General features: G+C 39.6%; 1 long non-coding RNA gene across 1 annotated transcript in view; it reads left to right on the top strand.

The window, feature by feature from the left end:
• Positions 1-25706, top strand: part of LOC130177190 (uncharacterized) — a 67029-nt gene extending 41323 nt beyond the window's left edge. The window contains exon 3 of the long non-coding RNA XR_008828985.1: positions 24457-25706. This is a non-coding gene — a long non-coding RNA (uncharacterized LOC130177190). The remainder of the gene's footprint in view (positions 1-24456) is intronic.
• The last annotated feature ends 935 nt before the right edge of the window (positions 25707-26641 follow it).

The raw sequence follows: 26641 nt of genomic DNA on the forward strand, positions 1-26641 counted from the left end.
GTTCAGAAACTGAGGTTGGAAAGATACACAGGTTCGCAAATCATTAGCAAAGCAGTGTAGAAAACATTCAGCTGCAGCTTCTCATTTTAGCCAGTGCTTAGTGTCGCTTTCGGTGGATAATGTCAGGATTTGCGAGGTAAGTTGGACCCAAATGCAGTCAACTCTTGCGAAACGGTGCAGGCAGGTTTATTTACAAAACGTGAACGTGACATGAACAGACATGATCAAAACGTGAACGTGACATGAACAGACATGAACAAACCCTGAACTAAACAGGGACGAAACGACACAGACAAAGGGGAGCACAAGGACTATATAGACAAGGGAGGCAAGGATGATTGAACACAGGTGAAACACATTAGGGCGGGGCAGACAATCACTACACAGAAACAGGACCATGACAAGAAGCAACACACAGACACTCAAGGAAACCAATACAAAATAAAACAGGAAGTGCAAAGACTCCAAAACAAAACAAAAGTGTCTGCCATAGCAAACCATGACAGATAAGATGACAAACGTTGCTGGTGGTATGTCATATCAGCTAATTAATGTTAATTCTGTCAGTAACTTGAGGATAAGCCTAAACTAAACTTGGCTGTTGTCAGTTTGTGTGCTCTCTGCACACCGCTGTCAGTACTTGTCAAACATAGTTTGTGAGGGAAGAACCTCAATTCTGTAACACCACTATAAAACCACAAATTAAGTGAGTGTCCTTAGTACCAACAACAGAGACACCTTTGTAGTGGATCGCGTCACATCACAGTTGGGGATGGTATTCTCCAAACTTTCATTCATATCGTATTAATAGTTTAAGCTTGTAGACATTTACATTTTTGAACCACGACCTTCAGTATTCAACATTTAAGCAACCTAAATTCATCATGGGTTCAGACTATGGTATGGCAGATTACCAATATTTAAGGACTTGGATCGGGATTGGCCAAAAAGAATTGATCGGGACATCGAAACTTGTGGATTCCTGTCATGGTGGCATCCTATAACCACCAGATCTCAAGCTGAGGAATGAGGCCTTATGGGTGATTTTGTTTAGCAAAAAGTTGGTGTGAGAGAAGTTAGGTAAAGCCATGGAAAAGGACTTTTCCAATGGTTTTGGCAAACCATCAGACCCCCAGGAAAGGGGGGCAGGGCTTTGCCCAAGCTCAGCAAGACCAGTTGACCTCAACCAGGCATATTTTTGGACAGTGGAAGAAACAACTTAAGGAAGTCATGAATTAAAGCGCCTTTAGGGTCACATGATTGCCCTTTATGCAAAGAAGGAACCAGTGGCTGTTTTTCAGTTGACATATCACAAATGCTCAACTTTCCACATGAAAATTATTCCAGTGGGCATCTTTTTATTCATACCGGAAGGGTTAATGTGAGTTTTCCCATCAACTCTAGATACTTTGTGGACTTAGAGAAGGCTTTATATGGGACTTACATAGCACTATATCCATCTGTCCATCCGTCTTCTGAGGTGTATTGTAGGACTACAGGGTTTTGGGGTCTGTTTTTCAACAAGTCAGGAACTGAGGGAAGGAGGTCAGGAACTCCCTTTTTTGTGGGTGTTATATTTTCCGCAGTATACGAGTACACGCTGATCCTCAAATGTCAGCGTGACATAAGTTTCACCATCAAATGGTCTATGCGAGGCTCTCTCGAACGTCCGTGTACCCTCCAATTTGTTGTGTTTGTGTGGTCACTATGCTACAGGGCACCAGCTATGCAAGCACTCCTCCAGTTGGACTCAAAGCAGACTAAAAATACGTATAATAAGAAACACCTGTCTGTGGTGTCTGCCACTATCTCTGTGTGGGTAAGGGGTTTCTATTTAGTCCTTAAGCTCAGTCAAGTTTGTGTCTTTTCACCTATTCTCTTGAATCTCGTGATTTTCATGGACAGAATATCGTGCTGCACCCAAGAAGTGAAGAGTGTCCAGTTTTGTGACCTCACAATTAGATCTCAGCTTTTTGCGGATGATGTTGTTGTTTGTCTATGACCAACTGCTTCATTTAGCAAACCACCCCCGCCAAATCTGAAGCTATTTTGTCAAAGCATTTTGTAAGCAGTGGATTGCCTCCATATGAGTTGGGAGTCATTTGCTGGCCAAAGTAAAGTTTTCAAGATTATGCGGTCCTGTTCCCGTGTAAGCATGAGATAAAGTGACAAATTGACAGGCAGTGCAGTGTTGGCAGAGATTCAGGTATTGTACCTGACAATCGTGGTTAAAAGGGGGCTAAGCTTTAAGGCATTACTCTTCGTTTGCTACTCGATCTACATTCTAGCTATGGAACTCTTAGCAGTGACAGAAAGAATGAGATCCTGAATCGCAGGGGTCAAAATCCTTCTCCTTCACATGGTCTGTAGGCTCACTGTTTGGGAAAGGCTGAGGAGTTTGGACATCTGGGGCAGACCCAGAACACTACAGAGATTACAAAATCCCACCCGGTCTAGAAATACCTATGGGATTCCTCAGAAGGAGCTGAAGGATATAGCTGGGGAGAAGGAAATCTAGGCTGAAAATGGATTAATGAGTGGATGGTTTATGGATGTTTATATTTGGGATTAGCAACTAATGGTCAATTATTTTTGTATGTATTCATGGTGATAAAATTGTGCATTCATAGCATCAGGCAATTATTTGGTCAACTCTGGAAACTTTATTCATCAAAATCGACAGCACAGGGATAGTTGTATTTACAATTTAAAGAAATAGCACTTGACTGTCCTCAATGTCCACTGGAAGCATGAGCACACTCGAACATCATGGCTCACAGTGAGCTTTTATATCTGGGGTCTTTACATGCTGGGTTAATTAAAAAAAAGAAAGAAAAAAAAAGTGGCCCTGGACATATCTACTGTAGGTGAGCTACCACAGAGGTGATTTTGAGTTATTTGGCAGGTGTTTATATGTATGTCTGTCTGTTTTTGTCACAGCAAAAGCATTACAACTGTGCTTAATGCAGTCACAAAACTTTACAGGTGAGTAGTTGAGATGAAAATGAAGGCTGAGTTAGAAGATGGCCATGCTCCAACCCATGATCACTGAATACTAATGTAATAATGTAGTAATGACCATTGAGTACTCATGGGTCAGAACATCAACATATTGACAAGCGTCGTGGATGATGTGGTCCCATGCAGTTTCTATTTTTGTCATTGTCAACAAATTCCATGAAAAGACCAAAACCATCGGTGTGTTAATCCATCCTTCATTATGTTTGGACATGCAGAAGACATAACCATTACAAAAAAAACAGTTTACAAATATACAGTACACTCTCATTTTAGCAAAGGCTAAATCATTTGAATAAAACAGCTGGGCAGTGTAGTTGTAAACAAACATTACTCAAACAGGAATAATACTATTTTTGTTGATTATGGGGACAAAGTACTTAATACTCAGAATGAAATTTTACTTTAGACAAATAATAGGTATTGATATTGGTGCTTTTGTCATTAAAGTTAAATATATGAAAAGGCTTTTGTTGACAGGTCTCATTAAGACTGTTATTGACATGTAATATTCATGTCGTCCTACAGTATGTATTGCTCAAATGAGTTTTATTTACCTATGTCTCATTGGTGTGTCTCATAATCCATGAACATCCTCTTCATTCCTCCAGAATGCCTTTTTGTTATATGCTTCTTTTGTTAGAATGGAGATCGCCAGCCACACATAGTGGAAGTGAAGTCACAAGTGACCTGAAAGCCCAATTATAAAGTCTGCAATCTGCATTGTTCTTGGAGCGAAAAAGAATCAATGTGCTGAAGGCATATCCCCATCAGAAGACCTAATGATGTCTTTCTGGACCACAGCCTTGCACACTGCATAGTAATCTTCTGCTAATTAGGTTTATAATGCCTAGGCAGGCCTCCGCATCAGCACAATTCCAGGGAGGACAGTGAAGTTATTTATTTATCTCGCTGTGGCTCATTGTTATAGTGGTTATAATTAAAGCAATATTATTTAGATAGGAAAGGGGTTTATTGGAATTAGCGCATTGCAAGTGTGTACACTTCAACTGTGTTTTCAATCATGAGGTCACATTAATTCAAATGTTTTTTTCCATTAGTGAGGGAAATGAAAAGAAAGACATCCTCTTACTATAGTTGATCTTTTCAACCTTTTCTTAAATCTTCAGAAATGTGAAGAGCCATCAAAGATAAGCAGCTAGAGTGATTCACACATGGCTCATTCTGCTCATGTTGAAGAATCAGCACTCATAAAGCCTTTGAGGTCTATTTACTCTTGTGGCCATATTAAGATATTTCAGTGATTCAGATACATTCCTGTCTTTAATGGAAATATAGGGAATTGAATACATTATGGATGTTTACAGAGATTATTTCCACCATCGTTTTTTTCTATTCATTATTTTGTCTTTAAAGCATCAAAAAATATTTTGTGTGAATAACTCATCAAAAAACAAACAATGAAAACAAACCCCCAAAGATTAAATAATGATATGATGTGAGAACTCAAAACATTTTACATCTTATAATCAGCTAATGTTTTGTGTTTTAATTGGATAAATTACTTGAACAACTTAATGAATATGATGATCATTGCTAAAAAAAATTAAATAAGAAAAAGCAGGAGAGAGAGGGTTGAACTTAACTGAGTGAGGAATTAGTGATCATACTTCTCTTTTACGCACAGGGTCACCTTTGACCTCATGGGACTACTTCAGCTGGATTTTAAAGATGCTTGAAAAAAAACTAACCAAAAAAAAAAAACCTGTACACTCCAAATAAAAAGTGCTGTTTAGCACCTTTAAGGGTTGTTAAGCTTGTCCCAGGAGAATTTGGATACTGCAGGTGCACTGCAGGAACTTTTTTCACAGTCAGTGAATGGGTTTACCATCCACTCAATGCGTACAGATCAAATTACACTGTCAATACTGATATGATTAAATATTTTTTTTCTTTTTTATACTTTTTTAGTAATTTTCATAGTATATATTTTGCACCCAGGCGTGCTTTATAATCAAAACACACATGGAAATCTTACCTTCTACAGTATGGGACCTTTAAGTCTTCTAATTTTAAGTTTGCTGATGACTGTTTCCCCACCTTGTGCACCTCTATTGTTGATAAGCATTGTGATGGATTTACCAAATGGGTTAGAAAGAATGGGTTGGTCAGTAATATTAATTTATAAATAAAAACAATTAATTCCATGAAGAGAAAATGTATTATTTTGTCATTGTAGTAAAACATATTTCAACTAGACATGCACCAATCAATCGGCTGGCAATCGGAAAAGGACGGTTTTCAGCATTCACACTTATGTGCCACAAGATGGTTCATGGAACACACACAACAGCACAGACACAGCTACATATACACACTACATGCTGTCGTCGTGGAAGTTCTTCACTGTGAGTGAAAACGACAAAAAGTTTCATATAAGGCCAAAGTTATGCACCCTGGAGGAGCAACCAAAAAAAACACTCGTAACAACAGAAATCAATCAGCAGACATCCTGCTGAACATGTCCAATTTCAAGAAGCTCGCAAAGGCAAAGCAGCTCAAACTACAGCTACCTCACTGAACTGCAGCTGCAGCTTGCACGCATGTGTGTCCACACCACCAGTGTTGATGCTGTGACTTGGATAATGGCTATCAATAATAATAATCATCAATCGCTGATGAGTGGTCCGAAAAATTGAGGTTTATAACTCTTCACCAGAAAGCAGTCACGTGATTGCTTTCTGCATATGTCATTTTAATCCACTGGTGTAAGAGATTGAAGCACATATAATATTTTAGCCCTGTATCATGTAGGTCTCTTTTTTCCTGATATACTGTACATATTGCAGAAGTTTTTAAAAAATATTTTATCATCCACTTTGGATAAAGTTATGACTCAGAAGTAGCTTGTGTATGTAAGCACCGATTGCAAATGTTCACCGGGTTGTCAGAAATTTTGTCAGAAAGTTTTTCGTGTTTACTTTCACTTTCTGTCCTGCTTGTTATACAACTCCTTGTGTTCTAAAGCTTAAGGTTTGTTTGCATCAGTAAGATGCAAAGTCATTTTACTTGTGTTACACGTGTGATTTATATGGTGTGGAGCTTTAATTTATTTAATTAGAAACTTTTAAATAATTTACATTTGATATATGACATGATTTAACCAACTTGTGATGTTAGAATATACTGTGCAAAGGGGAACAGTTTGTTTACTTGCCTGAAGAAATTGATTTAATTTCATTGTAGTTTTAAAATTATTCTGCAATTAAGAGCCTGCAAATAATAAATTCACCTTACCCTTGTTACTATCATTTTATAAGCTGCATTAAGTAACACTAGGCGACTAACCCTAACCCTAACCCTTAGAATGAAGTTCTTTTGGCTAAACCAATAGCAAACAACTGCCTAATTACACATCAAACAGAAACAGAGCAGCAGGGGCATCCCATTGGAAACCCCTGTCTTGTTACCTGTCAAATATCAAATCCAGCATTGTCTGGTGTGGTCGACCAACTTCTGAGATAAATATCTGGGTCTCTTCCCTTTGATAGATGTTGAACTTTCTTCACCAGCCATCTATATACTTTTGCTCTTTGTGCTGGACTTAAAAAGTAGTAAAAACAGTTGGCTTAATGCAAACAGGTGAACTGGCAGAGCTACAATTATGAGCTGAAAGTGTTTGAAAGCTGGCCTTTAGTCAGTAGTTTGACCATATGAAACTGAGTTATATTCATATATTCTTTTGAGGAGCTTGTGTTATAATGTTAATAAAAAAAAGTAGCATTTATATATAATCATAGTATCTAAAATATAGACAGTTTTTGTTACTGTTTGCAAAAGTTACAGGTGTAAACAAACCCTAAGCAATGTCAGTAAACTTATGATTGGGTGTTGTTTTTTATCAATTTTTTTGGGCTGCTCTTCTGTTTATGTTTGGATAGCTGGTGGTGTTGTTACTATAAAGAATATGACTTCATGCAGCTTAATTAACCACAGATTTCAGTGTAGTTATCAGACTTTAGAGCAGATAGACGCAGAACAGTCCCAGAAACTCTGAATGTTATTGAATTGCTTAGGCAGTGCACAAATTATATTGAGACAGTAAGACAGACAGAGAGCAGGAAAAGAAAGGAGAGACAGTAACCACATAAATGAGAACAATTGTAACTTTTTTATCCATCACATCAGATATGTGTACACAAGTTGTAAATTGTAGTGGCGACTGCGTCCTGATCATACAAGTAAACTTTATACGTCATATGTAACTTAATTAAATAAAGGCATTATATTTCATTTACGTCATCAGTTAAATTAATCTTATGACCGTTAAAAACATTGTTTAGAAACTGTTTTCCAAAGGCCGCCCAGAAAATATAATCGAATCTTACCATGTCGGAACTGGTTTGGTTCTTTTGTGTTGCTTGAGTTTCTGATAGGCAACAACTGAATTCCAGTCTCTTTTGCAGTTTGTACATAAAATGGAGTAAAACACATTATACTTAGAAGTGGTTTAGTTTTATCTGTGTAATAGTACTGGTAATTTCACTCAGGGAAGTCTAAACTTTCTTTTTATGGCTTGGAACTTACTGTAGGTCTTTGTCTTTTTCTCCAAGAGGTTAGTAGCTGTCCACCTTTTTCTGGCAGACTGTTAACTGACAAGCTTCGAGCATTTGGCAAGATGTTATCCAGCAGCAGAGCTCATCTACAGCTCTGACAGCCCGCAGCACCTGCCAAAGGATCTTCTTACCTTCACTATCTGCTGTGAGTGAGCAATGCTCAACGCTGAGGGAACTGTTTCAATCGCCCTCATGCTGGAATTTTTCAGCTTGTTCCTGTGTTTCCTTTCTCTTTGATTAGACAGAAGAAGCCGAGGAGATACTTTCATGGATAATGAGACACTGGACAGAGGTTTTATTTGTTTCCAGAGCTAAGGTCTCCATTGGTCTGTTGGCAGATAGGCTAACTCTAGAACAGCAAACATGCTGTCATTAGCTTGCTTTTCTAATCATTAAGTACAGACTGCTACATTAGATAACAGCATTGTCTTTATGCTGTGGAGAATAAGCAGAACATAAAGACTTCCCTCTGCATTGCTAGGTTTTATCCTCATTTTTTTTTGACTGATGCAATCTGGACACAGCTGAGGAGGTAGATGAGAAGAATTTAATTTGCTCTCCTTTCTACTTCAGTGCCTGCAAACTTAAGGTCTTATGTCTAATGCAGTCGTGACCATGATAGATAAGCCTGCATAAGTCGACAAAGCCAGCTTCAATGCATCTGAGATTAGCACATCTTCTCTATCTGGAACTTTGGCAGCAACAGGGACGACCCTGGCCTCTGTGACAGGACAGCTGGACATAAAAGTCTTTGAGAACCCAGGCAGTTCCTCACAAGAGCATGTGCCATAATTAGAGCCATAATGGCATCTGAATGCAGTGCAGGTTAATGAAACTCTGTCTCTGCGAGGGAACCAGGGGCTTTTGGGTAAAGAACACAGCAGGGTTCTGCCAGGAGCCCGATGATAGCAATTTGCAGAGTGAGTTATGTCCTATAACCTCGAAGCAGCGAGTACTTTGAGCATGTTTTGTTCTTAAATGGGGTATAGTTTTCCATTTCCCATCCATTAATATGCATAGAACAGCTAATGAGGCTGAACCAACTAAGATAATAAGATTCTGAGGCTGCAGCACCACTGACTGCATTAATGGTGTATGACTTTGTGGTGAGGCATTTGTCTCCGGATGCCTTTGGACATAAGAACAAAATAGAAACCTAAGGAAACTGTGTGTTAAATGGCACATGGATACAGTTAGGTTTTTATCTGCATTTTGCAGTTATTGCCCTGTTGAAACGCTTCAGAAGAGAGGGCCTTTATCCATTGAGACTAAGGAGTATTAAAAGACTAATTTAATTAGTTAATTTTTTAGTTAAATTTTAATTTGTACATTGCTCATGATCTGTATAAGCTGTTATCATCAATTAAAGATGGGTTCTCTTATGTATTGTGAAATGTGACATTTGAAATCTTGAAAGCATAATTTTGTAGCTTCAAAATTACATCTCCCCCTTTCATCTGAATATATGGTTATAAAATTATGTAGGTTTTGTGTCAAAAAAGTTGTATTTAGCTACTTACCACTTTGAAGAAGAATCTCTCATTTTATATAATACAGAATGACCTTGTCAGTGTCAGTATACATTTACTGTAGAAAGTGGAAATAAAACATTGATTTCTGTCTCCTCAGTTTAACACCTTGTAGTTGAGCCTGCACTCGAGCGACCGGTGAGGTTGTCTGGAGTTGTATTGGCAGATTTTGGGATGTTATTAAACATAACTATAAATATAAAGAAGTGTAACGTCCTCTAGGAGGGAAAACCTATGATTTTTGCCCTCTTCCTGTCAGCAGTTTTCTGCAGCGGTGTATAAGTGTTGTCTCCTCTCAGTAAATAATGTGTCCTCATTCAGTCACAGTGAAGAGAAAGAGCATTTGACTACAATGGGCTATTATTGGCTATAATAGGGATGAAGCAGACTCTCAGGAGAGACTGGGAGACTTGTGAACTGGAAATGTCTGCTGTTCATCACAGCATTTTACAGCCAACGTTTTCTCTGCAAGAGCAGCATCACTGCCCCAGGATAACTTACACTGATGCCTCACTTCATTTACACAGTGCACTTTTGCTTCTGCTTGAACAGAAATTGCTGTTAGGTGTTGGAAAAACTATACAACTAGACCACTAGACAAGCCCCCCATATAGATCCATATATACCACTGAACAGAAATCCCTCCATGCCCCCAAATTTCAAGCATCCATCTTTGTGAATGAAGATCCTCATCACTCTCTCACACTGACTGGACATTCCTCCTCTCCCTCTTTTTGTACAACTTAACCTAGGAACTGTCGCCCTGGTTGCTCATCTCTCTTTTTCTTTTCTAGTATACCACCCAGTGGGTTAGCATCACTCACTTATCAACCCTCTTTCTTTCATCACTGAGGACTCTCCCTTTTTTTTTTTTATTTACCTCACTTAGAGTGACCATAATACTACCCACCATTGCGCCCTCTTTAGCCATCTTTCATCCCTCCCTGCGTTTGAAGGACCCCCCCCCCCCTCCTTTCCAGAACTTGCTCCCTCTCTCTCCTCCCTCCCCCCATATTGACCCTCCTCTCTCCACCCCCCCTGGCTGGACCCCTCTCTCTGGTGCGGGGCCTGGCTGTCAGGCCCTCTCCTGTGAGTGCGGCTGCTGTGATTTCCTCTGGGCCATCAGGTGGGCTGCTGCTAACTAGCCAAGCCTGAGACAGGGTGACCTCAAGCCTCAACATGATGGGTCTGAATCAACAATGTGTTCGCCTAAACAGGGAGGGAGAGACCAAACAACTTAGAGGGCTGCCTGCCAGCAAGTAAACCAACAACGCTGCATCTTAAAGTTATCTACCTGTGGAAATCTTACAGTGCAAGTAAGCATTTAATTCTTTTCCCTAAAAGTGCCTATTGGGTCTAACTCATGGCTTTTTAATCTATACTAAGCTGTTTTCGCTTGGGTGTGTTTGCTGCAGTGTTTGTCGCAGTGGTGCCTCACAGTAGGTGTATTGTAAATCAACTGGGTGCTGTGTGAACTGTCATTATAGTGATCATTAACACTCGTGATATCATCAGCACATGGCAGATACTTAATTATCGGATCCCTTCTTCTGTTTCAGAGGCCCTGATGTATTTTTCTTTTTCAGAACAATTTCTGATGTCTGCAAAATCCATATAAGCCTGTCTGATTAGAACAAGCTCAGTTTAATGAGTTTTTCCTGTGCCACCATTTCAGATGGATCTCATTAAGGGTAATCATACTGTAGTCTGAGTTCTAAGGAGGACTTTATACACAAGCCAAGGCTATGTAAATTGATTTTCCCTCTCAGTATTGAGTATTTAAGCGGTGAGATTCTGTTGGTCAGAAGAAAAATGTCATTCTACTAATCAGATATAAAGACTGATCAAGTAAATGTTTCTGTCAAACTCCACTGTGCTGTGACTATACAGAGCGTTTGCCAGCATTTCAGTGATAATCAAATTTAATGATGGCATTACTGAATAGCTGAGGATTGCTGCAAATGCTCTTTTCTCTCCTGGGTCTTCCTCTGCTCCTCAAAATGTTTCAAACTTTTTCTCTTCCACAATTCCCTTGAGCTAGCCTCCCATCATATCTGAAATGTGCTTACAGCAGTGGCCGTCTTTTGCTTGAGAGCTCTTTGCCTTATGCTTCCATCAGAGGAGACTGAGTCTCACAGATGCACTGCTTAACAATGCCATCCCCTGCTCCCATCAGAGGGGGGAAGGTTGCGGAGCTGCGCCCCGCAGAATAAGGGGGGCAGGTCCCCTGTGATTGGCGAGAGCTGAACATCGATGCCAGCTTCCATCTGTCATGATAGCCTATCTCTGAACCTTCAATCTGTCAAAAGCTTGCTGCCTAGCTGAAGGCTCCAGGAGATTTGGCGTGCTAAACAGATTTGACAACAGGCATTATCACTGTGAGGGGCCCAGCGAAAATCGCCATCAACGTGTTAATTGTGGCTGTAGATGTAAACTGTCACTTCTCATCTCATTTAACACTTGCTTTGCCAATTTTTTCTCACCTCGTTTCCTCGCTGTGGAAAACATATGGAAATGTTAAGGCTGACACTCTAATCCTTGAATAGCAACATCAGCTTTATGACTTTCACTTGTAGTTCATTCTTAGAGGTGATAAGGCCTCAGAACTAAGCAGTGTTTTTGCCCTTGGTGTAGTTGAAAAGTCAACGCAGACACTTCTACTGCCTGTTCAAAGACATGCAGTCTGAATACAACTGTGATGCGCAATTTAATTTGAAAAATTGCTGCAGTATAACTGAGCAAACATGGTTGACATTAAAGTATCAAGTATGGCTATTCAGGTCTCAGGTGTGAGGTAACATGTAACTTCAAGTTACCTGTAAAGCCCAGTCCCCTTTTTCACAGATTATGACTGAAACTGTGTGTAACACTTACAAATTTACAGTTTGAAGACACATTCAATATTTATCACAGTCTGTCAATTTCAAAATAAAACAAAATAAAATGTTATATTTTCTTTGATTTAATGGTGCCCCCGCTAAAAGTAAGGTTTAAGCTGTTAATGAAAGTCTAAATTCTCATTTCTCTCACGAATTTGTTGTCGTCTTTTTGTTGCTATTTTTTTCCCTTACAGAATGTCAAGCCTCCTTCCTATTATCACTAATTGATTATCCTCTATCAAAGCACCTTATTATTTGTGAGTTGTAGCGATCAGCCCTATTATTTGTGGGCTTTCCCCTGACAGGCCTTTAATGGTGATGGTTGGTTTAACCCCCAGGCCTTGCTAATAGGATTTAGCAGCAGGTGACTGGTAACACAGACACACACACCCCTCTAACCCATTCACCCCCAGGAATATCAGACCCTCCCACTGCCTGCTCACAGAAAAAAGGCACACACACAAACACTGCACTAATTCAGCCTCGTCATTCCCTCGGAGCTGAACGTATTTGGATATACTGTGGTAAGGCAGGACTGTGGTGTCAGTCCTGGCTCCCCCCCTTTGTTTTGATTCTGTGGAGTCAGGATGAATGCAGCAACGCAGGCATATGCAAAAGCCAATGCAAATAGAGCCAAGGCAGACACGGCGCCATCTTGGAGATGACAGACGATGGCCAGACGAAAAGGCCACGGCCCCCATACTCGGTTTGTTTCATGTCAGTGATGTCATTAGAAGGCACAAGGTTTGCAGTGTCTTATGATGTAGATTTTAATGTATGGAAGTAATTCATAGATTAGACTGCAAATTGATTTTTATCCTAAGAGAATAAAACTGATAAAATAACTAACTGTTATCAGGGATTAATCAGCATATTTTACCAGTGTCATTAGCTGGAGACCATCATTGGTAGTGGGCTTGTCGAAAGGGTTTCCCCTGTGTATATGGCTAACAGGGCTGTCAGAACTGCTAGTTTATCCAGGTGAGGCCTCTGTGTCATTATAGTGCCCCTGTCCATCAAGATCAGAGCCGCTAACCGAGGCAGGGCCATTCTCTCAGCTTTTATCACTTTATTTGGTGTCCATCCTTCCACTGTCTGCAGACACCAGCAGAGGCAATCCATTTCTACCCCGACACTGATGGGAAGGAGGAGCGCAGAAAGCCTGGGTGGTGGCGACGTTGGCTGAGGGGGAAAGTAACATGAGGAGAACAGGACCATGAGGAGCAGGGAGGGGATGGGTTTGTTATCCTGGTAATTAAGGACAGAGTGGCTTCCATGCCGGGTGTGTGGACAGGATGTGGCAAATTACTGGAGTCTTTGTGAGGAAAAGCTGCTCCCTCTCTGCTCTGTCCATTCTCAGGGGACCTCATCATCTTCTCTAACAGTCAGGATGGGATTTTGTACCCTCTATTCCCTCACCCTCTCCTTCCCTCTTTCTGTCTCTCCGTTCATTTCTTTTCACTTCCCTCTGTCACCTTCCTGATGAAATGCATCTCAAAGTCTAAAGTAACATTGCAGCTTTATAATTGTAGATGAGTATGCTTATGGTGGACATTTTGAGTGCAATAGAAAACTTTCAGAAGCTATAGGTCTTTTTCCCCTAAAACATGTTTTCATGATTAAATATACTTTCATATTTACCTACTGAGAAAATTTTCAATTAGGCAATTTTTCTTAGATCATTGGACTGATTTTGATAATTAACTGTGTGTGTGTTTCACAAGGTAATTCCCCTGACATGCAGAGAAAGATAGAGAAACAGACAGACCGTAAATGGTAATTTATGTGCACATTTCACTTCTATGAGATGTCACAAGCGACAGCCCACCAAACACCACTGAGACCAGAAGAAAAGTGTTTTGTTACTGTGGCATCGCTGCATAATTTCTGGAAAAGAGGATATCATGCCTTGTTTTCTGTTGCATGGACATTTTTTCTCTGGGATCCTTAAGTCGTGGTACTCAGGTGGCGCTAGAGAAAATGTTGGCCCTCACAACGACACGCGGTAGCAGCGGCAGCAGCCGCATGGCAAGACAGCAAGAGAACACTCTGGGGTTTAAAAGTACCCAAAGCATCCTGGGTAATTAGCCATTACGGCGCTGTCACAGAGGGTTCTGCAGTCAATACAGAGATAATTTGGGCAATGGTGAATGACAGTGCTGTCCAGGCTTTTGGGATGATCAAGGACAGATCCAGCTGCACCAGGCATCTGTCAGGCCCATGAATCACTCCTCCAGCCAGCAGCTGGGTGAGTGGAGCAGAGAGAATCGCTGGAGAGGCATGTGCAGACACACAAATAAACATGTTCCCCCTCTCTCCCCTTGCCACACCGGGAAATGGCTATTAAAGGTCTGCCGTTACAGAGCACCGAGTGGAAAAGGCTTGTTACCTTCAGTGGCAAATGAATGACATTGGGAATAAGGTGAGGAATAAAAGTCAGACCAAGGGGACATTTCTCACAGTTATTTCGGCTGCGCAGCTTAAACCAAAGAATTCAGCTGGCATGCAAAATTATATCATTCAGGTTTTAAAAAAGAATATTATAACTAATGAGTTTTACACAGAAATAACTAAATTTCATATCTTGATGCAAAAATCTAGAGACTGATGTCAGTGACTTACCTACAGACAGTTGAAAACAGTTTGTGTATTTTGATTCCAGTAGATTTTATATTTTAAGTAAAATGGCAGTCACGTCCAACGACTAACACTAACAGTGAGCTGAGAAGATTGTGGTAGAAAGCAGCAGAACAGGGCTTGTGTGTCATACTGCATATACAACATTCCTCCTCTTTAAAGTGGTCCCATCCAAGTGTATGTCAGGCCTGATCCAACCATTTTTGTACCCAATATGTCAGCTAGTGTGGGTGGATGATTACTGACATTTTTAATTTTTATACCTGGAAGTGTGGTATTGTCTCTTACAGCATCCCAGGTGATACTACAAAATATAATTTTGCCTATAGATAAATAAATAAAAAGAAACATGGGTGCATACGTAAAATTCTATTTGACTGTTTTCACCATACTGTTGTGAGCTGCACAAAACTGATGGTTTGTGCAACAAAATTATAATTCAGATGTTTTTATGTTGGATTCTTCAGACCACCATAAAATTTTTTATTTAATCAAAATGGAAAAAAAATCTCTTATCATTGTTGTGGGATGAAAATATATGTATGTGTCACATATATATACAATGGGACTTTATTACCTGGAAATGGGAAAAACGAGTTGATACTTAGTCAAACCACTTTCATGGTATCACTATAGCGTTTAAACAACTACAATCAACTTGACCATAACAAAACCTTGTTCCTGTTGATATCATATTTTTTTACATTTATTTTTATATACAAATACTTTAATACTTATTTTGTTTTTATAGGACAGAACATAGAGTGTAATTCTGAGCACAAAAACAACCAACATATCATTATTTTTTTTATGAAGTTGTGCCTCAACCTTGAAATCTTTTCAGCTGTGTGCATACTACATACTGTTTGTGTCAGTTGTGTGCCACTGCCTGTTGAAACACCATGTCCCTTGTGCCAACTGCAAATATTTACCTCCACTTAAGTAAAGTCTATCTGGATTGAATTTATAAATTCTTGCAATTCATTTCTATGACCCAATTTAATTGTGGCATTATTCTATTAGTGATTAGTTCCTTCAGTACAGTACTGTCCATTCCTACATGTTTTAGTTGTACTAGTTGAAAACATCTTCAATCAGCGATTGCTTACCCATAACTACTCATTATAAAGATGTTCCCCATCTGTAATATAGTCATGGTTTATTTTAAGTCACTTACATTGGGCCTGACATCCAGAATAATAACATAACAAGCCCCTATTACAGCAATATCTTATAATTGTTTCATAAAATGATTGTGTTATATTCACTGTTGTAGGTACAGTCTGGCTTACTTTTTATATTATCTACTATTTTTGTGAGAGTAGTTTGGCTTTTCATCATTTTGCAGTTTCATTGCATCATCTTGTACCTGTTATGGCCAAATAATAAAAAGCTGTGACAGTTGTAGTGGTGAGATCCAAAACCGGAGATTATGTTTGAAATATTTGGGACAAACACGTATTCTCGGAAGTAGGGTGCAGTCGTGGACTGTATCTACTTAGATATCAAAAGAGCTATAATTAGGGTTTTAGGGCTCTTATACACTTTGATTCTATATTAGTGGGAAAGATCATTTGCTGTATACAAGGTTTGCTTCTCACCGAGATATAGGTCCTAACTCGCTGCAGTGTATTTAATCATAACTGTAGAGGCTCTGCCCTGGGACTGGAGCTTCTTCTTATCATACTTTAATCAATATCGCTCTCACTATGTTAACACAAAGCAGTCCTCTGAACACTGAAGAGGTGTAGTGTCCTGTGCTACGGCTGATGAGTCTCTGGAAATATACATGGAAATGAAATATGATTTTGCGACCTGTGCAAATGCTGTATTATTTCAGTTGTGTGTAATTTTTCAGATTTAGATGAGCCAGTTCTCAGTATGTATTTAAACAATAAGCCTTTCTATATTCATCTTATTGATTCACAGCGTGTCTTTAATTTCACCTCTGATGATTGCCACAGTATATAGTGTGATTGCATAAAAAGAAAGCAACAACCTATTATAGAAAAGGGAAGCGGATTTAAAGTAAGTCACCTTCCTTCAACATAATCACTACCATTCATCTAAGAATGGAATTAACTTCATGATAGACAGTGAAATTACCTATCCATCTCTGATACTGTGAATTCAAAGGTGCACTGACAGTCAATTAAAAATGAAAGATAATCTGCTCCTTGCTTTTAGTGGGATCCTTATATTCAGGTTCACATATGCACTATAAATACTTGCCACAATTTTACATCAGTTTTGCCATTTATGTCTTTTTTTATTTTTTCCAAAGTGGAAAACCATAACATCTGAATGTTTACCTGTTTTAGCAGGGCTGCTAGCATCTTGGTGACTGTTGTATGACCACATTTTACTATTCCTCTGGGATCCATTCCCATATATGCATCTATAAAGGGAATTTGCCAAGAGCAAAGTGAACATTTTATGTCGGCCATTTGCTGTGCAAGGATATTTTCTCCAAACTGCATTTTAAATGCTGTGTTTCTCCCCATTACTCTGCGCTGAGAAACATTTAAATGCCCTTTAATTAGTGTGTCCTTCCTCTCTATCGATAGGCCACTGGTAATCACTCAGAGGTCTAATGACTCCTAATTGAATTGCTTTAAAGTGAAACACAATAGGTCCTGTCATCAGTACCCAAACAGCAACATTTGGGAGTGAATCCAAAACACAGGTCGTTTTGTTCAGCATTTCACTAATCGAAGTTACATATTTTCACAGTAGCAGAGAGAAGCCTGATGTTACTGTGGTGATGTCAGATCATGCTCTCTCAATAGAGCCCAGGGAGGGGGAACTGGATGGGGGTGGCTTGTGGATCATCAAAATCTCAGTAGATATTGATTTGATCTTTTCATATTGTCAAGGAGAAATCTAATCATAATAGAGCAACATAGCATGATATCTCCCTCAAATGCCTTTTAACAGCTATTGCAGCTCATTATCCAGTTTGCCTGCACCAGACCCTCTGGTACAGTGTGAAATACTCCTGAGCTCTACAGACCCGTGAGGCTGTCCTTTTCATTCACATCTTGTCCTAACAATCAAACACTGCAGCCTTAATCTGCAATAACTACATCTCACAACAAGACTGTTGGATTCGCAGAATAAGTAAAAGTGGGCAGTCGTGTGAAAGGACAAGAAGAATTCGTACATTTCTGCAGCAGGTCAAAGCAGTAATTATACCAAATATATTCGCAGGTAGTTATAAAGATAGTTAAAGTGGCTACATTCTGACATTCCTCTAAAACAGAAGTAAGGGCTGCACCTTAAATTAAGCAGAGCTCAGTTGTAATGAAATGAAAAGTTGTAATGAAAAGAATGAAGAGGATGAGCAATGTTATATAGATACACTGTACATAGAGGGATTTTATATAGAACTTAATGATCCTATTTCCTGTAGAGTGTCATTGGCATCGCAGAAACTTTCTGTCCTAATTATCCATTTCAGCCTGTCTGTTTCACATCTCTGCAGTCCCTCATTATCCCCACAGCCACCTCACAGTCTGCTCAGTGTTACATTAGTAAAATAGAGCCTTTGATTTGTCCTCAACAGCATAGACGTTTGAAAAACAGAGAAGGGAATGTGAGCGAAAAAAGTGAAACAAAGAAAGGGAAGAGAAGAGGGGAGAGATGTCTCCTATATTAGCCTGGACGTGTCCTCATCTGTTGAATATATTGACCGTGTCACCCTGCAGTTTTTGGGAAGAAGCTGCATTCAAGGCCACACCAGGGATTTGATGCATCACAGACATAATAGGGGATATTTTGGTTTGCTCTCTGAAGTATGAGAAACATTTTTTCTCCCCCCTGATGTAGGCAGTGCGAACAGCCGGAGGGCATTTGTAAAACAAAATACTTTACTTGACTGTGGAAACAATGAGTGCCCACACCCCCCGCGGTTGTAATGATGCAGTGAAAACCAATTCAACTGATCAAAACTGCCCTGATTCAGAGAGGCTCACTCACGCCTTATTTAAGCGACGTTAACCTGTGTTCCTGAAACCAAGATGTACCATGCAAAAATATATCTGGGCTACATCTACAGTGCATTAGCAGTCTTGTACTCACTTGCTATGACATTACGTCGGTCTTATTAAAGCACTGCCTGTACCCTACTGGCCATATTTCAGAGCAAAAATGACAGCAATAAGAACCTGATCATGTTGGGTCACTCCGTTTGAAAGCAGCTCCTGCCTCGGCTTCCCTTAATTAAACCCACACAGCGCTCTTTCATCTTTGCATATTCCACGGTTGGGACATTGATACTCATTATTTCTTAAGTCTAAACACCAAGACTGTGTCAAGAATGCATCCATCACCGGTGGGCTGCTCGGAGTCAGCAGAAATTTTTCCACTCTGTCAGCAAATTTGGCAATTTGCAATTTTCTTACTGGGGTTCTGACATGTATTTATTGGCGAAGATGACTTTCAAATGCAGAGATCATGAGGACAGTGGCTTGTTAGTCCTCTCTCCTAGCCCCTGCTCTAATGACAGTAATTAACAGGGCCATATTAGAGAGCCACCTTAGGAAGCATCTGACTGTTCATTTGCATGGCGTTAATACAGGAGGATGCAGTGCTTCCGAAAGGCTCGCCATGAGTGCAGCAGTGCAGTTTTGTACTGTTTGGCTGTCCTGTTCTTAACAGCGCCAGGGCCTATTCTCCCATTCATTATGTGCCTAAAGCTTGAGTTATCCTCTCCTTGGTGCGGGGATGAATGTTATTAAAGGCATAGCTGTCTGACACAACTCTAATGAAAAATAGGATGTTTCTGAAGGTTATGTTGCCAGCTAGCTCAGAAATGCCTGCTTCATTTTTCCCACCCCAGCACAGGGCAATGTAATTCCCACCTCTTGATAGATCTTTTTTCTTAAGTTTTTTTGTGCCTCTGTGTGCAGGAGCCTCATCATAAAGAGACCTTTATTATCCGTGTTTCTTCCTCTGTAGATGCTCAACAAAGGGCGAGACTGGACTTTTTGGCAGATCATACAATTGTGAAAAACTACATCTATGTGTTCTAAAGTGGTGGCTGCTGCTGTGTGGGTTTAATTGAGAGGCATTGCTGTGATTTTATGCAGACGGGAATGCTTTTATTTTTGCTGCAAAATTTGAATTTGCCGTGAAAATTTCAGGTATCTATTTTTCTTTTACTTTAATTTCCTATAATCTCATATAGGCCTAGTTATTTTTGAGATTATAATTTACAAATTGCACAAATAGACAGTATGAACAGCGGAACATAACACTAAAGTAAGCGGTCTCCATTCAAATGACACAGGCTTGTGACAGTGAGGGACGACTATTCAGCATTAGGGTCAGACTGCACTTTTCAGAGCTCCATCAGAGGTGGCAGGTCACGTTGAAGACGACCCGACCCGCCCACACTGACGGATCCCAGCTCTGGCCTTAAGTGTAAATCCTCCCCTCCCCCTCGATCCCTGCCCCGGTTTGGCCTCGCCAGTCCCTAACAGCCCTATCAGAGCCACATGGGAGGCCTGTGACAGACATGCAAGATACCAGGCTGCTCCAATTTAGCCCTGTATTTAAATGAAAGACTTTTCTGCAAAGTCACCATGTCAACATCTTTTGTAAGTTCATGACTGTTGTCATTGCCATGAGCAAACACATACTGACAATGTTGCAAAACTTATTATGCACCCTAAAGACGTGTGTTTTCCCCTCGCGGCATTGATTCCTTATTAAAAGCCAATATTGAGGATGTATCAATGCGACATATGTTCTTTTTTTAAACCCAATAAACTGGAAACCTAAAACCTAAACAACACTCCCCTTTATTAAAAAGAACCTTAAGGTAGAAATCATGTACAGTTTTCTTCCTTTGATCTTGTACTGATTTTCTAAAATGTGTGAACATAAAGAAATGTCACCAAGTTACAACCATGAAAAAAGTGAAAAAAAAAACGTTAACATCATTCAAACATAACACCAGCTATAGTCTTTTGAAAAGGTTTGCACTCATAAGTCATTGTTTTATTGGTGAATATTAACACATTGGTTGAGTTTCTTTTTATGTTTGGACAACAACAAAGATAAAAGAAAAAAAAAAATCTTTGTCACAGAGTAACTACAAGCAGTTTTTTGTTGATCAGAAACAGTTTTGGACAGTGGCAACATTTTTGAGAAATAATGAAATATTTTAGCATTATTTTAGCAAACGACATAAATAAACATATTTTGGAAATTTGACAATGTACATTTTGAGTGACAGGAAAGGTGGTAGCGTCCTGTGCAAATACACTCATGGGAAAAGTGGGTTAATGGGGAACCTTCATTACCTGAAATCTAAAAAAAAGAAAATCTCTATGTAAACACAGATGCCGCTTACACTGTGAAAACAGCATCATATCTTTACCTTATAAAATACAGCATCATATTTCATAGTGAGAAAAGATTTCAATTAGCAAATTTCTACCATTAGATTGATTTTGATCATTAATAATTGCAAGTGAACTGAAACTAATGAAAAAAATGTAACAAAAAAATCTAAAATGATCTGTCGAACCAGTTATCAATATGAAAATGCTGTCCGCCTTAAATTGGCAAAATTACAGTTTTTTTCTCCTTATCGCTTTAAACTGTTAGACTTGTCCCCAAATCCACATTTAACAAACAAAAATAAAACGTTACATAGAATTTTGTTTCAAGGGGAGTTTTCTTTTGAAGTCAGGAAACTAATTGTTGGCTGAGTGAGTCAGTATCAGAAAAAATCTTAACATCGCGGAAGTTCACCTTCAGGCATAAAGATTTATCAGTAATGATTCATCTTTGAAAAACAATTTTTGACAAGACAGAACACAGATCCAGCAGGAGATAACAGATAGAATGTAACTCCCAGCAGTTTTTGATAGAAGTTTTTATATTCTTATAAATCCTTGGAAATCTGTGCCTGCTTTGCTAAAAATTTGATTAAATTATTTGTTGCTGCCTTTCAGTATTTTCCAGGCTGCTCTAATTCCAGGGTTATATCGTCCTCTTAGCTGCCCTGTCTGCTGTGTAATCAGCAACAGACCCTAAACACAGATGTTTCGGGGTCAAGCCAGCAAGACCTCTGACAATTGGTCACCACCTCTTACTGCATGTAAATCACAGCCAACATCAGCAGCCCCAAAAACCATGGGTATGCGGGTGTTCCCCTTGTCAAAAAACATGAGTTGCAAGCTGATAGTGGTGACGTGGTGGTGTCACTTTAACGCTTAATCTTTGGAACCTAAAATTGTGGGGTTGTGACCCGTGTCAGCTTTTTATTTTTTGTAAATGCTACATCCACTGAAGTGTAAACTGAAAGCTGGCGGTCATGAAATATACAGTATTTGGTGTAATCCTGTTTCATTAGCACTTTTTGTCTGAGGGATAAACAAAAGGAATGTTTCCTCTCATGTATAATACCTGGTTAATTTCATTTCTTGTTTCTTGCGGCTGGCTGATATTATAGCTCCATCACCTGTGGAGCGTTTAAAAACATGCAACTATTGTGGCTGTTGTCGGGCATCGTGGTTTGTTAGGGATGTTTTTGAAGCAGCGACTTGCCGTGTCAGATTATGCCACATATCCATTTGACTTTCATAAGCTGTTTACGCTTCAGAAATTGTGGCAATGGCTTCTCTCTTGTGCAAAGGCTTTTACATATGTTGTGTGTCTCAGAAATACTGCCCCAGTTATAGCTATCATCCTAACAAAAAAAAAAAAGGTTACATGAGGCTTGTCATTTTCAGTTTTCTTTTGTTATGTGCATCTTGTTTGGTCTTTGAATAATGCATGCAGCAACAATTTCATTGCGAAAAGGAGACAAAATTAAAAGTAACATTGAAGTCTTACATCTGTCGAGCCATAAAACAAACTAATTGCACCGGTACCTTTGATTTAGTTTAACTTTATCATCATTAACCTAACAGCAGTTCCATTATTTCTCCATTCTTATTTTTTTTAAAGAGCAATTTCTGTGAATGTATTTATGGCTTATGTTTTACACAAAGCCTGGTAATAATGTGTTTAATGTGGACAATATTGCTTACACATGGGCTCTTATTAGTGAGTGGTAGTCTGGTCTCAGGATCAGTAGCAGTATCCTTAAGGGATGGCCTCTCTTAGGGAAGGATGAAGCAAGTACATGTGAAAAAAACCCAGCGTGAGTCCTGTTCAAAGGCACAGACGAGTTCTGACTGGATTAACATTTATTGACCGTTCAAGCTTTCCTTTTTTTTTCCACCCTCTTTTTTTATTTTCTTTTTCCTTTTTTTGCTCCAGGACAAAGATTCAAACTTAATTGCAGTGGCTGTTCCACCAACTGATCACCAATGTGCCAACAAAAGCCTCCCTAATAGGTGCTTCATTAAGGATTAGAAACTCTCTATTACAAAACAAATTAAGCATGCTCTGATCTTAACCTATAGGTCGAACGGCATTACAGCAAAGTTTAAGCTGTTAGATGGCTGAAAAACTTATTACGGGTTAGCGCTGAGGTAGCAGTTTGGTATTGATTTTACGATAGCTAGGTATGATGATTTATGGAGTGCTTGTGTCAGTATAACAAGCTGAAGGACACACAATATCATCTCCAACATCATTAAAATTCAGAGGTCTCCAGAGCTAGCTCATCAAGTACTGTTCACCACCTTGGAATTTCATACAGACACACATACACACATACATACACACACACTCACACACACACACACACACACACACACACACACACACACACACACACACACACATACATATAGTCAGAAATATCAGGAGTGGTGCTATTATTTTGTTCCACTTTGATGCAGTGCTACATTACATTGTGAGTACATTTCTGTTTTCTTTTAACTATGTTTCAGCCTGTTTTGCATGTAATTTGCACTATTACGGCATGCTTACATTCTGATTTGCGTATAAGCTTGGTTAATGTTTATATCAATTGTACAGCACAGCAGTTCAAAAGGTCTACCCTCAACACAATCAGCGCCCTGATCTCTGAGCAGCAGCTAACAGACTCAGGGCCGTAAAATATGTAGTACACTAGAGCCCCCTGTGGGCACATGAAAGTAATGCTGGCTGTTAGTAATGGGCCCCTCTGTTAGTTATTTATAATTGGATGAGGATTTGTTGTTGAAAATTTGTCCCAGTGATGATGATGAACATTATCTGAATTCTATTTTTTTAATTGTTTCTAAGCAGTTGTCGAAAATATTCTCTACAATTCAGCATCAATCTGCATTTTAACATATGACTAATTGCTACATTTAAAAGATGGCTATAAATCTAAATCTAATGTTGTTTTCTTGGAATGCTGAGAGTCACTTATTAGGCTACTGCTGCAAATACTTATACTCTGAACAGACATCACGCACAGGGTGGTGCTCCTTTACACTTTCTGCAATCGCACTTGGCCAGCATTTATTTTTTTCTTAAGGCGCTAATTCTTTGCTGTTTTTCTTTTTAAATACATTCTATTAATTACTCTTTTAAAGTCAGTTGGACTGCCAAATATAAATTCTTCAATGGTATTTTAAACAATAATGAATTGAAATTGCACTGTCAACATCAAAATCAACATAAAGCTGCTGTGCTAAAAAGATGCCTGTAGAATTGATAGTACAGTAATAAGGGGAAGTGATAATACAATAGCAAACAAATCATTTAGCTGTCATTTCACAGAAACACCCCCTCCTGTTTCTCCCCCCAAATAACCCCAACAAGGAGACTTCAGACTACCATATCAGGTCGTGCTGTCCGAGGATCGGCCTGTGGGATGGAAGTAAGCTTCTGGGCTTCTGTCTGTCTTTCTCTGTCTCTCAGATTCCTCTGGATCCACCCCCCTCTTGGATCCCAGATTCTCTCCATCATCTCCTCCAACCGTGAGGTCTAACCGGCAGGGCAGGGGCGTGTGGGCGGACATGCTGGGTGCTGGCAGCGTGCTCCGTCTGCTAGTGAGTAATGCGAGTACAGAGACGACCCCCCTCCCCCTCCACCCCCACCACCCAAACACACATCTCACACTCCTAGAAAGAGATGGGCCATAGATGGAGAGGCAGGCACTCCTGCTGTGACTTGGCGCACCCCACTGGACAGCTGGAGACTTAGGGAAAGGAGACGCTGCCAAACATGCCTGACAGAGCAGGGGAGTGCTGGAGGTGCAGGGCTGGGTGAGGCCTGAGGTGGCTCCCATACCTGCAGCTGATCACCGGCCCATCATCTGTAATTATCTACACTTACATACCAGTGAGATAAAAGGAGGGATGGTGGACATATGCGTGCGCACACACTCACACACACACACACACACACACACACACACACACACACACACACACACACACGCACACGCACATGCACCCAGACATTTATAATTACATTAAAATACTGTGAAAACAGACAAGTGACCAACCCGTAAAAAACAATTTTCCAGTGAGTTTGGCATGAACACACCTACTTATGTTACCCTGATGAGGATGTGGTATCTGCTATTATTATTTTGATTGATATTCTTGTAAGCAGTAATAGAGATAATGAGCTTCTGCTTTGTTTAGCTAATGCCAATTATATTGTATAACAACAACAATTTGCTCAATCTCAGCAGTGATTTCTGAACCCAAGGCAACAATGAAATCTATTAGTCTCATGTGAATCATATGAATGTTTGGCAAATGAAAGCGGTGTTGATTTATTGCTGCAGCTAATGATTCATTATCAATTAATGTGACAATGATTTTCTTGATTTTTTTGACTAATAGTTTTGTCTAAAAAATTAAAGAAAAAGCTGAAAACAGTAGAAGCCATCTTGTTTATCAGAGCCTAAGATGATATCCTCAAATTGCTCATTCTGTCTGACGAACACACCAAAATAAAAAAAAATAAAAAATGTTAATTTTGCCATCAGATATTACAAAGAAACTCAATCAATTCCTCACACTAGAAAGACTAAAACCAGAGAATGTTTTGCATGAATTGATTCAAATCAGATTTGTCGGTGATTAATTTTCTGTAGCGTGACCGACCAGCAGTTTCATGTAAATAAAAACTCTTCACAATTCTTCCAGAAAATATATGAAAACATCAAATTCTCCTCTTCCAGGTCAAACTGCTGTGGCAGATGCACATTTAGAGAAAAGTGTTGTAATCTACAGTGAGACTCTTCATCCTGGTGCTGTTGAGCTGGAGCTGTTTTGCAACCATAGCTCCTAATGCAGGATAGACCCCTCCCTGTAAGGAATAATACCACTTTAATGTTATGAATATCAAGCTAAGCCCCCTGCAATGTGGCGGTGGCCCATTTTCTCCTCCTTCATTCTCAATCTATCTGCTTAATCTTGATTCATCAGTTACTGCAGCTTATTATGGAGACCTGACAGCATGCTCGGGTCCTTGATAAATGACACTGCTCAGGCCAGATTCAAAATGTGAGGCTCAAGTGCCAATTATCTATGCAGACCTAGTTAATAAGGGGATCTCTTGTTAACTATCTGATCTCAGCATGAGCGTCATTTGTCATGAAGGCCCTTGTTTACCTCAGAGACAGGAGTTCCCAAGACCTCCCCTGCCTAACATATGTAAAACCTGGATCTTTGTTCCTTTAATAACCTTTTATTAACAGCCTGACATCATGATTAAGTTTGGTCCAAACACGCGCACAATGAGGTACACAATTACCCTCACCCACTCGCACAACCGCAGCAGATCACAGTCAGAGAGAATAATGAATATTGAGCCAGTGTTTGATCCATTCCACATCGAAAGCCCAATTTGCTCGAGCACCTGGAGCTGCGCCGCTGCATGCAGTTTTTTGAGGTGATGATGGATACTCATGGGAGCTTATTTCCATGAGCACATCTTCTCCTGATTTGTAAAGATGATAAGTGCTTTGACCTTAACTCATCATTACAGCTCATTAAAGCTTTTGTTTGTTCCACCTTGGAAGAAGATGCTGGGTTTAAATCAGCTCATTGCAAAGCATTATGGCTCTTGACTGTTAAGAAGTTGGAGA

Source organism: Seriola aureovittata, chromosome 11 (genome assembly GCF_021018895.1).
Source record: "Seriola aureovittata isolate HTS-2021-v1 ecotype China chromosome 11, ASM2101889v1, whole genome shotgun sequence".
In the NCBI taxonomy this organism is placed as follows: domain Eukaryota; kingdom Metazoa; phylum Chordata; class Actinopteri; order Carangiformes; family Carangidae; genus Seriola; species Seriola aureovittata.